Source organism: Mustela putorius, unplaced genomic scaffold (genome assembly GCF_011764305.1).
Source record: "Mustela putorius furo isolate JIRA1106 unplaced genomic scaffold, ASM1176430v1.1 tig00003845_pilon_pilon_pilon, whole genome shotgun sequence".
Classification (NCBI taxonomy): Eukaryota; Metazoa; Chordata; class Mammalia; order Carnivora; family Mustelidae; genus Mustela; species Mustela putorius.
In genome coordinates, this window is record NW_025421998.1 from 40,924,912 (window position 1) to 40,941,035 (window position 16,124).

General features: G+C 40.2%; 1 protein-coding gene and 1 pseudogene across 2 annotated transcripts in view; one reads left to right on the forward strand and one right to left on the reverse strand.

Annotated features, from left to right (window-relative positions):
- Positions 1-16,124, forward strand: part of UMAD1 (UBAP1-MVB12-associated (UMA) domain containing 1) — a 218,385-nt gene that overhangs the window by 101,596 nt on the left and 100,665 nt on the right. The gene's annotated exons all lie outside the window — the stretch shown is intronic.
- On the reverse strand, positions 3,738-3,866 carry LOC123387073 (annotated as a pseudogene).

The window sequence follows — 16,124 nt, forward strand, 5'->3', positions numbered from 1 at the left end:
AAAGCAAGGAAATCTGATTTTTCCTCACGAATAGCACTCACTGAAGTCAAATAAACCTCATTAACCAGAGTAAAAAATATTGCAGACGCTCTGTAATCAAGAGCACATTTGAGGGAGGAAATGGTGTTACAGCAGATAGCTGTAGTGCACTGTGTCTTAAGAATTTGGTGCTTCTTTATTGCTAGATTAAATTTCAGAATTTAGAGTCTAAATTTTCCCTTTCACATCTGGTGACACTTTTTAAAATCAGTGTGCAAAAGGAGAAAAATCTGTCTGCCTTCTCTCCATGCCTCTCACTGCAGTCCTACTTATGCCAGGCTTAAGGAAAAGCCTTTTGCGTTGGCAGGGAAACTCCAAAATGGTTTCCAAGCCTATTAAAAGTGAAGGGAGAGTTTTTGCAGAAAATCTAAGAATTTTTTTTTAATTGGAGCGGTACAAAATAAGCAACTATTAAAATTAAACAATGAAAATCAAAATGTGTTGGCTACGAGTCATATGTAATGTTGGCGTTCTGGTGCCACCGGTGTACAGCAGACTCCTGTGATCTATTAAAACTTAAAATTTAGGAGTGTAGAATTGTGAAGGATTTATGATTATTGACAGCTAAAGGGGCTATGGCGCAAGGTATAGTGATAGTTAGAAACACATGGACTGGCGCACATTTATCACTGAATAAATGTGTGGACCAACAAGTGAATAAACAAGGAAACTGTGTTGCTGTCATCAAGTAGTGTGCGTTCGTTAGAGCATTGTGCCCTGGGAGCTGGGGACTGAAGGAGTCCGGATGAATGGAGCAGGGAGAAAGGAATATGAAGTGATTGCCAAGAAGCTGGGAGCTCTAAACCTGGCTGGAATGAAATAGGACCTAGGGGGTGAGGACAACTGTTGAGAAATGAAAAGACAGCCATTTATGTGTGAGTCCAGGCGAGAGGCAACGCCACTTCAAAGTTAGCAGAACTTTTTAGACAAAGGTTTTCATGACCTCAGGAATGAGGGTTATGTTGCGGACTGACCAAAAGCGAGCTTGTCAGTGCATTCAGAGAAGATGAGAATTAAGGTATAAGTGGGTCTGGTCTGAGTATCTTTAAGACTGTTTACGTAGAAAGGGACAGAAACTGCAGCTCCTCCTGGTTTAACTGAAATGGGGCCTTTGTTGGCTCCTACCAGACAGCATGCTGACTTCAGGAATACCCTGATCCAGCTTCAGATGATGGTCCAGGACGGCCTCCCTTGCTATGGAGGGCTGTTCTTCCTCTGGCAGCAGGACCGCTGTTACCTGCTGTTTGGGGTATGTGCCAGTCGCTGTTGTCTCCCACACTGTGGGAGCATCTTGATAAACAGGTTTTTAATTTTAATGTTGAATTTTACGTTTACATAGGATGTTGAATTTTATTTAACCTTTTGGCTAGTACTTTGTGTCCTGAGCAAGCCATCTTAGCCAACTGAAGATCAAGAAAATATTTATTTATCTTTCAGGCCCCACTGTTTTACCAGTCACATTCTGCTCAGAGCCCCATGTAGGTTTCTGGTTGATTCTACTGTGTAGCCAGAGTTGGAGGTCACTCGCCTGGACGGTGCGGAGAGTCTTCCCAGGATCCCTGGGTACCGCCACAGTGTGGGGTAACTGCTCACCCCAGAAATGACCAGTTTGACCGAACCCCTGCATGTTGACCTCTTATGTGGCAAACTAATACGCACTAAAGCTTTTTGTTTTTATTTTTTTAAATAGGACTTTCCCCTTTTTGGAGAGAGGATTTACTACTTGTATTAACAGATAAATGATGTGAATGTATTTGTGGTTAGTTAAAAAAAAAATCTAGAGAGGGTATCTCTTCGTAAGCAATAATCAATTAATTATATTTTGTAGTCAAGATGTCTTTTTGGATTCTAAGACCTTGAGACTCCTCAACCTCAGGACTCTTGATCCTTTATTTTTCATGCTGTTGCACACTATGAGGTATCCAAGATGTGAGAAAATAAAATTATTCCAGATGGTGCTCCTTTTTCATTTTTTACAGTGTTTCCATCTAATCCTCTCCCACAAAAGAAAAATTCCCCTTGGAATTGCTTCTGTTATTATTTGTATTCGTTTTTAAACCTTGACAACCATGTGGACATAGTACAGGTGCTTTTGTAGGAGAGTGATCTATAAAGTTCCTGGTGCTGGGCTGCAGAAATGGAAATCCTGCAAATGCCAAAGCAAAGCTGCTTCCAATTCCATTAAACATGTTTTGGAGCCGGATGTAAATGAAGTAACTTTTTTGAAGATGCGTTGATTTTTGGATATCTGATCACTATAATCTGGAATAGACAGGCAGAGGAACACTGAGGACGTGTCTGGGTCTGGCCAGAGGCCTGGCTCCCTCTCTTGCTAGCTGTGTGGCCTTGGCAAGTCCTTTAGCCTCCCTGTAATGAACATGATAGTGATTCCCACCCTGCAGGGCCTTTGTGGGGATTGAGTGCAGCAGGCTGGTAAAGCTCCAGGCTATCCGTGCCTGATCCACGGTGTGTGCTCCTTGAATCTTAGTTATGCTGTTGCTTCTGCTGCCACCACCTTTGCAGAGGCCACAGTGGGGTCTCTGTTGTGTTCATTCCTGTCTCCTTTTTGTCCATCCAGAGTGAAGGCTCCAGGGTTGGGAGACGCTTGTAAAAAATCAACATGCAAAAACTCAGGGAAGGAGCTGGAGTATGATTTATTTAAAATAATTTTTAAATGTTTGATTACTTAGGTTTTTTTTGTTTTGTTACTTTATTTGGAAAACCAGAGACTTCTTTGCTTCCTTTCCCTCATGTCACAGCCCATCCCAATGTTTTTGAGCTCTTCTACTTGTCGACTGTACAGTTATTTCCCTGTTTATGCAGAATTTTTATAGTGAATACTTCAAAGACAAAAGTGGAAGAGAAGTTTTGATGGATCTTTTTTAAATTTTAAGATTTTATTTATTTGAGAGAGAGCCCGTGAGGGGGTGGGGGTTGGAGAACATGAGTTGAGAGGGAGCAGCAGAGAGAGAGGGAGAAGCAGACTCCCCTGAGCAGGAAGCCTGATGTGGGGCTCGATCCCACGACTCTCAGATCATAACCTAAGCCAATGGCAGGTGCTTAACCAACTGAGCCACCCAGGTGTCCCAGGCTTGCTCGCTTTCTCTTTATTTTTTAACCTTGAAATACTGTTATAAAGTAATAAAACTTTCAAGCTGTAGAGCATAATACATCATGTATTCACATGCCTACCCTAAGCTTCAGCAACAAGCAGTATGGATGGATACTATGGAAGCTACCTGTGGACCCCTCTGATCCTCCATGCCATTTTCTTATACCACATACTATGTGTAATTCCAAACTATATGTGGTTTTTGTTTTGCTTATTTTATAAGTTTATCTAAGTGCTGCCATTTTCTTTGCATTCTGCTGCAAATTGCTTTCTTTACACAATGTCGTTATTTGTCAGAATCATCATGTTGGTGGTAACTGTCATTCATTTGAACTATTGGCTGATACTTCTTTGCATGAAGATGCCATCATTTATTATTTAGGAGTGTAGTAGACACTTGCACTCTCTTTCTCATAGACTATGCTGCCATCAGTGTTTCTTTTCTTAAAAATTTATTTATTTATTTATTTATTTGACAGAGATGGGGAGAAAGAGAGCAGAAGCAGGGGGAGCTGGAGAGGGAGAAGCAGGCTCCCTGCCAGGCAAGGAGCCTGATGTGTGACTCCATCCCAGGACTGTGGGATCATGACCTGAGCCGAAGGTAGATGTTTAACTGACTGAGCCACCCAGGCGTCCCAACCATCAATGTTCCTATTAGCAATTATCGCGCCTTGGATAAACCTCATTGGCTACAATACTGCCACTGCGCAAAGCTTCAGCCATCAACGTTTCTATACATGTTTTAGCTCACAGATCTTTATAGCTTCAGTTTTATTTGTTTTTATACTCAAAATCAGTTCTTTTTAGTTTGGTCACATTTTGTGGCCCTCATTTGCATCATCATAATAAGATTCCACTACATCTTTTATGTCCTTTCTAATTCAAAATTAAACTTTTTATATAGTTTCTTTAAACTGTGTAGTTTGAATTATTGATTTTAATAAATTTCACAGTTGCATTGGTATGTCTCTTCAGTTTATTCAAGATATGGATTTTACTTAAGCAAGGGAAAGTTCCATTTTGAACATTTTTGAGGACAAAAATAAATGCAAGAAATTATCATTAAGCATGATTGAACAAGATAATAAATTTTTTCCACCTAATTTTCTTTCCTGGAATGTAGAATAATTACAAATACTAATAATTTAGGATAAACGTGACTTTATCCATGTGTTTAAAAAACCTTGTGTACATGTAGATCAGTCCCTGTACTTGTTTCCACAAGAGTTCAGTCACATTGAGTATTTTGTGTCCTCTTTAACCTTTAACGAAATTTCATACAGTCGAAGCATTCTACTATTCCCTTTGCCTTTCTCTCTCTTTTGCTTCTGACCTAAATGAAAACCTAATGTAAGATTATGAATAGGCAATTAATGAAGAAAATTAATTTCTTCAATTAATGAAGAAAAAAGTACCAGAGCATCTGGAGCAAGGAGAGATTAAACTTGACTGAAAGGCCTGGAAAGGATTTTTGGAGGAAGGGGAATTTAAGCAGCATCTTCAAGAATGAAGATCTCCATCTGTGACCAGCAGAAGGCATGGGGAGCCTCCAGAGAGCCCATTGCTAACTGGATCCCAGTACCAGAGAGCCTACTCAGAGTAGTACTACACAGAACAGAAGTACTGTCCAAATTTCTGTTCCACAGATTTGTGAGGTATTACAAAGATCGTCCTTGTTTTAACTCGTAAGTTTATCACCAATAGTTAACAGGAATGGCAGCAAACACCAGGGGCCGGGGGCGGGGGGCGCGGGGAGGAATACTTTTTTTTTTTTTTTTTTTTGGTTTTGCTGCTTGCTAGCTAGACCAGTATCTAGTCCTCCAAAACCTGTCCCCCAAATACACTACTATAGAGCTTGTAGCAAGAAGACTAAGTTCAGAGAGAATTCCAGGCAGAGGAAATGACATGAACAAAGGTGGTGAAGTAGGGAGGGACAGGATATATGGAAGGTAGATTGATTCAGATGTGACTGAGAGCAGGATATCTCCTGGTCAGTAGTGACTGACAAGACCAGAAAAGATTACGGGCATAGTATGAAGGGCCTTGAGTGTGAGCTTGAAGAGACTAGACGACCTAGGGCTACTGAAGGCTTTTTGGAAAGAGAAGTTGTGCTAGTGGGACTTGTCTTTGGGAAACTTCTCAGATATTTGTGGGATGCACTCAAGTGTGGAGAAATTAAGGAATTAGGTTGGAAGCTATGGTAAGATGTCATGTGAGTCTGATTTCTGGTGGCTGGATCCAGAATGAAGACTAGAAAATAGGCAACAGTGGGGCTCAGTTGGTTAAGCGGTTAGGTATTCGGCTCTTGGTTGCTGCTCAGGTCATGATCTCAGGATCATAAAATCAAGTCCTTAATAGGGCTCCATGCTCAGCACAGCATCTGCTTGGGTTTCTCTCTTCCTCTCCCTCTGCCCATTCCACCCACCCTCCCCACCCCACGCCACCCCACCCCACCCCACCCCAGCTCTCTCTCTCTTTCTCTCTCTCTCTCTCAAATAAATCTTACAGGAAAATGGGTGGGAAACATTTTTGGGCTATCACTAACCCACTCAGTGAATTCTAGGAATTAAAAAGACGCCCTGTCTTTAAGACCTCTTACTTCCATTTGTTAGAAAATTGTTATAATACATGTATTTAATGAGAGAAAGACACTTGACTGCCATCTACTGGAAAACATACACAACCATAGTGTGAATACTCCTCCCTGCAGATGTGGCACTCTTGTGCAGTACACAACCTGTACTACCATGTCTGTGACCATAATCATGTGAGTATGAGTGATAGGATTTGGTAAGTGATTGCATTTGTTATAAGAGGGAAAAGGAAGAAACTTCAACTCTGGATGGTAGGGAAGTTGGTAATTAATAGAACTGGAACTTATTCTTAGAGAATAGGTTCACAAAATAGAATTATTCTAAACATGGAAAATTTAAGTTCTTCATTTTGTTCATTGATCCTAGTATTTTGCATTTACAGTTAGAATTTTTTTCTTTTCTTCTGGAATCTCAGGTTTCCAATCTTTCTGACATCTGAGAATGGTGACCAATCTCTTCTCTCTTGGATTCCATACCCCCCCACCCTCCTCCATATCTTTTCCTTCTTTCCTGATCATTGCTTCTCAGTCTCCTTTGCAGGCCCTTTTTTCTTGGGTTTTCATTCATATGCCTCTGCATACAGTGGGTGCACAATAAATATTTGTTGCATTGAATGACATTGCCGTTGGAAGATCAGTTTCAGGTTTACCAGGAGACTTACTGATGGGTGCTAGGGACTAAGGGTGTGCAAGAATTCAGAAAGTAGAAACCTAATTCTCAATACAGTCCCTTGTTTTAGGATCTATTTTCTACACAATGGGTCACTCTTCATTGGGGAATTCCTGTACTGTTGATCTGTTCATCATTGTTCAGCGGTGGCAACACCAAGAGAGCAAATTATTTATATTGGCTGTGTCATACGGGCGTGCCTAATTCAGAAAATACTTTCAAACCAAATAACGAAGCTTCCCCGTCTTCTGCTTTGGGAATAATGAAAAGTTCCTTTTATTTATTTATTTTTTTAAAATCTTGACTTTTTTCAAGATTAGTGATTAGTGATGCGTTAAGATCCCATTTAAGTATTTTCATTTGAGGTTACTTGCTAACATTCTTAACCACTACCACCTCCTCCTGCCCACCCCCCAAGCCCACCCACCTCAGTTACTTTTGCTTTCATTTTTCATGGGACTTGTATATCAAAGCAAACCCAAGAACTTTGCTCTTCTGACACAACTCTGCAGACATTTATGGCGTGGCTGCTTTGTGCAGAGTGCTGTGGAAGATACAAAGGTTTCAGATTGTTTCTGCCCTTTAGGAGAGACTGGCTTAATGGGAGAAGTAGACACATATGTAACTGCTCCAGGGCAGGCGATGACAAGGGTCATAATATAGTGTAGACAGAGCCAGGACTCCCTGTGTAAACATCTCTCCAAGACTGAGCCACCATACATGGCCTTGCCATATTTTTTTTCTAAATTGTACATGTTTAACCAGTAACTTACCTGAGTTGGATTAGACTGTGTTTTCTTGAAAGATTCTTAAGTCAAAAACCTACTGTGAAGTTTAAGATTTAGCAGAATTTAACTAAAAAGACATTGAATAACACTGACTTGATTCTTTTAAATTTGATTTGGCTTTTTTAAATGCTTTTAAGTTGGTACTATCCAAAGAAATTAGAGAAAACTAGAGTGATATTAAGTAAACAAGGATGTAAACCAGGAGTTTTATGTTTATGTGAGTCCGGTATTTAGGAAATAAATATCCTGAAATTCTCTAGCCAAATTTTATTTTAAGATGTGTTTTGAGTACAGGAAAAAGAAAATTATAAACAGTACAGGAGGAAAAAATAAATATAACCCTCATAAATACAATGAGGTAGAACGTAAATACTGAATGGATCATTGCTGTTTAATTAAGGTGCCTTTTATTTAAGTGAAACCAATGACGTTTTTACAGTTACTAGAGAACCGAAAATATTTATTTGAATTTTTAAAATTGAAATGTATTCAAGATTTGAAATTTAAAGTGTCACTTTTTTTTAAAAAAGAATCCTTTCTTCTACAGTAACTCAAGCTCAAAGAAATGAAGGAGCAAAACTAAACCAGATATACACATTGTACAAAAATAAATGCCCCTGAAAACTCATTTTAACTTTAGTTTACAGCTAATGACAAAATTGAGAGTGTGTAATTTGTGTAATGAGTGAATTCAGGTTTGCTGACTTCACATGATGACTTGCAACTTAAATTCATGCTGAAGATGAGATGCAGCTTCATGAAGGCATATTACCTACTGCATTTAACTTAAAAATCTAAAATTGGAAATGAACAGTGTGTCAACCAATTTTGTAGGTGATAGGAAATTGGGAAGTATCTCAAAGAGCGAAATAAGAGAAGTATCACAAAGATACTAAAAAGGTTTAAAAGTATCATAGGAAATAGTAAAATAATGCATCTAATAGCAAGTAATCTGAAAGAGATATTCAATGGGTGAAAATGCTTAGTAATGCTGAAAGGGTGCCAAGGTGATATCAGACAGCAATTAGGTATGAGGTTGCAGTGGGATATGGCAGGCACAAAGAGCCACTGCCATCTGGGGAGTCATCTTGCAAACCCATTACAGTAAAAAGAAAGGAAACTGAAATCCCTTACAAACTGGCAGTATCAAGGACACATTTGTCTTATACCAACCCAAGAACTTCCAAACCAGTAGCCACTGATATTTTGAGTAATTTGGAATACAGAAATTACAGTGTGTAGAATAGAATAGAGAATAGAGAATAGAATAGAGAAAGATTGACCTAATTAAAAAAATTTTTTTTAAATAAAATGCCTTGGAGTGACTGAGTGGCTCAGTTGGTTAAGGATCTGACTCTCGATTTCAGCTCAGGTCATGATCTCAGGGTCGTGGGATTGAGGCCCACTTCAGGCTCCGCACCGGGTGTGGAGTCTGCTTTCGATTCACTCTCTCCTTCTGCCTCCCACCCCATGTGTGTGCACTCTCACTCTGTCTCTCTAAAATAAGACAATTTTAAATAAAGATTTATTTATCTTTAAACAATAAAATAATATGAAGTTATATGATGGATATAAACGACTTAATGAAAGACAGAATTGTTTAGATTGAACGGAGACCGTGGAAGCTGGGATAGTGTGAACACTTTCAGAGGCAATTCTCAGCATCTAGGCCAGTTGCACAGATTACAAAAGAGCATCTCAGGGCCATGACGGGAGCTGGATCACTTGAAGCAGGTTTGGAGTTCATGAAGAACTTCGTTAAGTAACAGTGCCAGAATTGATTAGAAACAAGCATGTTCTAACAATGAGGTAGTATTTCTACTGTTGTCTGTACTGGTCGGATTACTCTGCCTCATTGTTTACCATCTGTGATTCACTGTTTATACTCTAGGACCATTTAGATGTCTTGCCAGAATACCCTGCCCTTTCTCTTAGCACCCTTTTTGATCTTGGCTTCTAGAATTTCTTTGACTGGTTTAACCTCTTATCTCTGCAGCTGGCTTTCTGTTTCCTTTGAAAGCACTTCCTTCCCTATATGTACCTGCTAGTCTGTCTCAGCACTGAGCATATTTGTCTTCACCTGTCACTGCCTACTACTGGTGACCATCTTTGCTCTAATTCTTACCATCATTAATTTTTTTTAGGACACCTCAGATCAGATGTATTGGCTTCTTATCCTTAAATTACTGAAGCTCTGTTCCTAGTTTTCCCATCCCAAATCCAACAAATCCACAGCTTTTCACTTAGGCTGGGGAGGACAGCATCTCCCTGATCAAAAGGCTTAATTCCTTCTAACCCTGTCTTCTGTCTCTCACCACTTTATTCTTTCTGTCCCTTTTCCTCTGGTAGCTAAATCCTTACTCTGGTCTTGAAATCTTTCTCTCAAAATATTCCTTTTGTTTCTTGCAATAATACTCCAGTGCTTAATAATAAGTAATAATAATATTTAATGAAATGATACCATTGTCTCAGAAACTTACAAAAACTCCTAATTTAGATTAAATTTCTGTTTTGATATTTCCTTTCTTCAGCTTCTATGAAGAAGGAAAGGAGTTATATTAAGCAAATTTAATAATATGTGTAGTTTAGTATTAAAGCCCTAAAAGTTGTCTTTTAAAATCGAAAGTTGCCGGGGCAGTAGGTAGCTCTGTCGGTTAAGCGTCTGACTCTTGATTTCAGCTCAGGTCATGATCTTAGGATCATGAGACTGAGCCCACGTCAGGCTCCACACTTAGCACGGAGTCTGCTTGTCCCTTTCCCTCTGCTCCTCGCCCCTGCTCGAGTGCGTTCTCTCTCTCTCTCCAAAAGTAAATAAAATCTTTTTTTTTAAAAAAGTAACAATTCATTGACCTAAGCAATTTTTTATCTCTTCTTGCACTATCAGTCCTTGATTGAGTTCCATCCCTGTCAGGTTTCGAATTAGGCCTCTGCTGAGGATTATGTAGGCTTTGGCCTTAAGAAGTTCACATTCTTATAGTAGGCAATAATTGTGACTGAACGACTGAGAAATCATTCCGATGTTCAGATGTTCAATAAGTATTTACTGAGCTTCTGACTCTATGCCAGGCACTGTGCCAGGGAGTAGGGATACACTAGGATAAGCACTAGTAGGGTAAGGTAAGGTCCCTCGTAAGGTAAGGTTCCTCCCTTGACTTTCAATCAGGTGGGGAGACAGATCATTAAACAGTTAATAAAGTGGAAAGTCGAGAGGTGCTGTGTACTCAGGGGCACTTAATCTAATAGATGAGCAAGCAGGAACTGTAGGACGATGGAGGATGGGGGTGACTATGGGGCTGCATACTGCAGAGCCCAGCGTTCCTGTAGAACTGAAAGAAGGTTGATTTGAATTTACTTTCTATTTAGCTAGGGAATAGTGAGCGGAGAGAAGAGGGCTGCTAGTTGGAGGGAGAGCTGGGATTCTTACAGGCTCATTTAATAAGCACACATAACTATTTGAAGTTTTAGAAATCCTACGTCCTCCCCAAGATTTTAGAAATAATTATTGTCTTCCTATTCAGTATCTTCGGGATGTTTTTCTGAAAACTTATTGAATTTGTAGCCAAGAAAGTATGGGGTGTGTGTGTGTGTATGTTTGTGTATGTTATATAGTGGTAGAACAGTTCTCTTCAGTCACAGATTGTTTTAATAATGCAATAATAGTTTTGATTATGTTACTATCGGAAGATGGCAGTTAGAACCCAAATGGAGTAATTTTCTCGTTTCAGTAAAACTGTGGGGATGCCTGGGTAGCTCAGTTGGGTGAGCATCTGCCTTCAGCTCAGGTCATGATCCCAGGGTCCTGGGATTGAATCCCACCTGAGGCTTCTTACTCAGCAGGGAGCCCACTTCTCCTGCCTGCGGCTCCCCTTGCTTGTTCTCTGGCACGCGTTCTCTCTCTCTCTCTCTCTCTCTCTCTCTCTCTCTTACAAATAAATAAAATCTTTACCAAAAAAACTGATTGTGCCATGGCCCAATAAGCAGCAAAATTTACTTGTCCATTTTTTTTTCCTCCTAGGCTATATATGTAGTTAAACTCAACCCAATTTTAAAAATATATTTTTACTACAAGTTACTGCTTATCGCAGGCAAACCCAGTGACCTACTATTTGTTACTTATATCTGCAGGCCAACAATTTATATTAGGAAGTAAAACTTTACTGTTCAGCATTAAAGTTCATCTGATTAATAAACTGATATTGCCTCAGGTTTCAAACTTTGTCGTGAATAAAGTAGGTCCTCATGCAGTTGAGAAACAGTGCTCCAGCTGCAAGTCCAGAAACTACTTGCTGTTACTCACATAATAAAAGAAGCCCCAAAGCCTTATAATTTATAGATTCATAACCATTTCTTGTTGAATTTATTCTTCTAAATTGTGCAGGTGCTACTTTGGTCTAAAACCTACAGCCCTCTTTAGACTATCTTGAAGAACTCGGAGGTGCTTAATTTTTTTTTCCCTCTTACATTGTGAGCTGGTTAGTGTTAAGGAAAAACTCAGCACTCATTTAAAGCTCAAAGGTGTGATTGTTTTAAAACTTACCCAATATTCCTTTTTTATCATTGAAATAAATATGTCATTTTTTGCAGATGTATAATTGTTCATTTATTAAAACCTACTGTGATCTTGCTATGTTCTACACAAGTCTGGATGTTGAACTGATGAATACAACAAAAGTCCCTGCCCTCATGGAAACGTACAGTCTGGGGCAAATTATATTTCGGTGGCTTCTATAAGCATTCCTGCCTGTTCTGCATTCACAGAACTTCTGGCCTAATGAAATCTAGGCAACGATTTCAAGTTCTGGCTTTTCAAGTCCTTTCACCTTAAAATGATGGCAGGAGTGTATTGCTTCAGAGATGACTGTTACTGTTTGTTGTGAATAGTGAACATTCCAAGAAATGAAGCTGGCAACCCAAAGTAGGATTAAACAGTTTGCATTGTTAAGCGTGTTTATTTTAGGTTTCAACTCTAGGGTATTAGTAGCTAAAATTATTTCATTAATAAAGCAGCATTTTCCCAGAGTTTCCTAAGAGGATAAACAATTTTCCAGGAGATCATCATTGGCTAATATGAATTCTGCAGTAAGGTACTCAGCTTCAGATCATAATAACAATTACCACCCCCCACCCCGTGTGCCACAATAAGAGTTTCACTTTGGTGCCAGGTACTGTTTTAAGAGCTTTACATAAATTTACTAGTCTAATCCTCAAAGTAATGCTTTGAGGTAGATACTATTATTATACTTCTGTATTACATACGAAGAAGCTCAAACTAAGTAACTTGCCCAAGGTTACAAAGCTAGCAAGAAGCAAGGCCCGGATGAGATCCCCTGTGTCATCCTGTGTGCTCTAGAATAGCTTCTCCTACTGAAGTAGATGCTTCGCATTACCCTTCTCACTTTTTTGTGTTCTAGTAATTTGCTTTCTCCCAGATATGTAAATATTGATTTGTTTAGCATGCACATTGTACTCTGAAAGTGACCATATGGGCTTTTTTATTAGGGTTTTTCCCCCATGTTCATAACGATCCTATCTTACAAAGGTTGGTTGGTCTGTTTGTTTGAATTCTAAGCCTAGGAGGTAGGGTAACCTCGAAGTTCATTTGTTTTGGTTCCTTATGGAGTTTGCTGGCTCATTCGTTAACTAATTAACATATATGGGTTTTTTATACTTAGTACCCTGGCAGATTGATCACATTTAAAGTGAGAAGTCAGTCAAATTCATTGCATGTGAAATTTTATTTTTCTATACCTCTGGAGAACAATGAAAACAGAGAAGCAGTCTTTGTTGTCCCCTAAAGAGACGGAGCATGGTTTTGCCAACCTCATGTTCAGACAGGGTTTTTCTCTTTTGTCCTTGCCGTATTTTGGGTTACTTTTCTCCCTTTGGGTTTCCTGCTGGAGCAAGTTATTTTTGCCGTTCTGACTCCCCACCCTGTTCTCGAACTTGTCAGGGCTGTTTGGTCCCAGGACCACCCTCCTCTCCTGTTGTGCGTTCCTTCTGCTCCTCCTCCAAGGTCCGCTGACGGCCCCTTCTGGGATGGGGCCTCTGCTCTTCTCCCAGTCTGGAAGGACTTGCTGCCTTCCGTTTGTGTGCTTCATTTTCTTTGCTGCTCTGTTAACTAATTACACTCCTTGAGGATAAGTTTTTGTGTGTTCTCTTGTTTCTTACACTGCAAAATCCTCAGCCCCACCCAAGTGCCAGATAAGTATTAGGGCTTTGATATTTGTTGAATGAATGCATAGCTATATTGTAGCACTTACTTTATTGTATTTAATAGTTTGGGCATGTTTTTCTCCTTCCCCTTTTATTCATGTTTTGTATTTTCCCCAATGTCTGTAACATATTTAGTAGTCAGTGTTTCCTGAATTAATGAATGTGCGTCTAAATCATACTTGTACATTCTGTGGCACAGCAGGTAGAGAGGACTAAAAGGCAGGGCCATAATGGATAGTACTAAAAGGCCCATCGCAGCAGAAATTTTAGAACTCTGCATCAAGAAAGATAGAGCAGAAGCTTCAAATCCAGTTGTCCCCTTTCATTCATCTGTCTGGAAGTTTAGCTTTTGCATGTCTGTATTGTACACATTTGGACACAGCAGTCAGAATGAGCCCCTGATACTCCTGTGTCTGTAAGGGAAACATGGCAAAGGAAGTAGCTCTAGAACTAGGGACGGAAAATTCCATAAATCTGCTTCTGTCAATTAGGGAGACTTAATTATACAAAAATCTCAAAAAAAAAAAAAAAGGTAAGCACCCACCATTGTCTGCTTTTTCAGATGTAGAGAACTTTAAGTATCCTATTTTAAGTTTTACATTGGGTCACAGAAATTAGGACCTCAGGAATAATAGACAGGCTTATTACAGGGGCCCCTGGGTGGCTCAGTCAGTTAAGGTCTGCCTTTGGCTCATGTTGTCATCCTGGGGTCCTGAGATCAAGTCCTGCATCGGGCTCCCGGCTCAGTTCAGGGAGCCTGCTTCTCCCTCTCCTTCTGCCTGCCACTCCCCCGCTCGTGCTCTTTCTCTCTGTGTCTTTCTGACAAATAAATCTTTAAAAAAAAAAAAGTTTATTACATACTGTGGGAAGCTAGGAGACTAGGATGCCCTACAAATCATACGATGCTTTCACCAATCAAATGCTTGTAGAGTGCTCCATCTGCACCCACCTAGTGGGCTTGGTGGCCTGCTGACCTTGGCCAGTGAAATTTATCTTGGAGTGTTCCTTTTCGTTTCCTTAAAAAATGGAGAGAGGTGGAGAGGGGTAGAGGGAAGCACATTTATGTAGAGGAAGCAGCATGTCCTAAGACAGAGTTCTGACAGCTTGGAGTGTTCTAGCAGTGGTACAGCACATTTATGATGGTCAGAACATAGGGTCCAGGAGAAGCAGAGGAAAGAAATGGCCACTGGCCTTGGGGAAGCAGACCTAATTGGATGAAGGTAGGTATTGAGAGCTGTTGGGAACTTAAAACCCATCAGCACCATAATCCTACTCTTCCCTGGTCTCCTGCCCACCGCCTTTGCAACCAGCATTCCTCTTATGGTGCAGACTGACCCTGGTACAGATTTACGATTTCTGCCTCTAGCTCAGCACTCAGAATGACTTTCTTCTCTTTTTAAAATTTTTCTCCAACCTGTTTTTTATGAGCTGCATTTTTTATTATCTGTAGTAAGTATTCGAAACTGGAACAACTTTTCTCAGGAGCCTCAGCTCTCCTGACCCCCTAATTTTAAAGTAATGACTCATTGCCCTTGTCCTTTTTCTGAGGAAATAGATAGTATCTGGCATATGCTCCCTCAGCGTGCCACCCCTCCACATCCAGACTTCTATTCACCTTCGGCCATCCTTATAGTCTTTCTGCCTCAGAGGAAAGTGTGTGTTCACTGTTCTCCGCTCCGACTCCTCCTCCAGTGCTTTTGAGCTTGCTGCGTGCTCTGGGACCTTCCTCTGTTGATCATTTGCTCTTTTATTTCTTCCTTATTTTAGGCTCTTTCCTTTCAGCTCATCAACATTCTCAAGTCTCTCCTACCCTTGAAACTCCATTCTTTGAATTTTCTCCCCCCACCCTCCACCAAGATGTCCTGTGTTTCTCCTTATTTAAACAAGGAAGGTGGTCTGAATATTTAGAAAGATTATCTGGCTGAGAGCTAGAGGAGGAAGTCAGGGAAGGCAGAAAGTTGAGGAGAGGTTCAGTTAGGATGGTGTCGAATTAGAACGGTGACCATGGGGAGGAGCAGACAAGTTTGAGGGGTATGGAGGAGGTAGAATTGACCCAACTTTGAATGGATATGAGACTCGAGGGAGAGGGAGAAATCCCTAATGACTCCCATGAATTGAGGGAGTGAATACAGAAAGAGGAGCAAGTTCACTGGTGGAAAACAATGTATTCCTTTTTGGAATACATTATCCAGATGAACTGCTCTTGGGGCATCCAGTTGGTGAAATTGAGTAGGCAGTTCGAAATATGGGAAGTATGGTCTGTAGCTCAAGAAAAATGCTTGTTCTTTAGAAACAACTTTGCTTGTCAAAGGCGTATTGGTATGTCTTGAGTTATAGTATTGGATGAGATCCCTTATAGGTCCAGTAAGAAGAGAAAAGCCCTGGGGAATAACAGAGCTGGTAGAATAAGAGGAAGCAATGAAGGAGATGGAGAACAAGAGTAGCTAGAGGCATACGTGTGTGTGAGGTGTAATTTTTGTTTTGTTTTGTTTTTTAGCTCTTTGAAGACCAGGATAATTGCATCTCCCGCTTTTATGCAAAATGTGCCAAAATTGTGTAGACTCCATCAATATCTAATACATGCCATTATTGATAGAGCCTATTGAAAATGGAGTCAGCACCTTCATGAGAGCTTCCTTTACCTTACGTCACATATTGCTGGGGTTTCTGGAAGGAACGAATTTGTCAATCTCATAGTTTGGGAAGGGA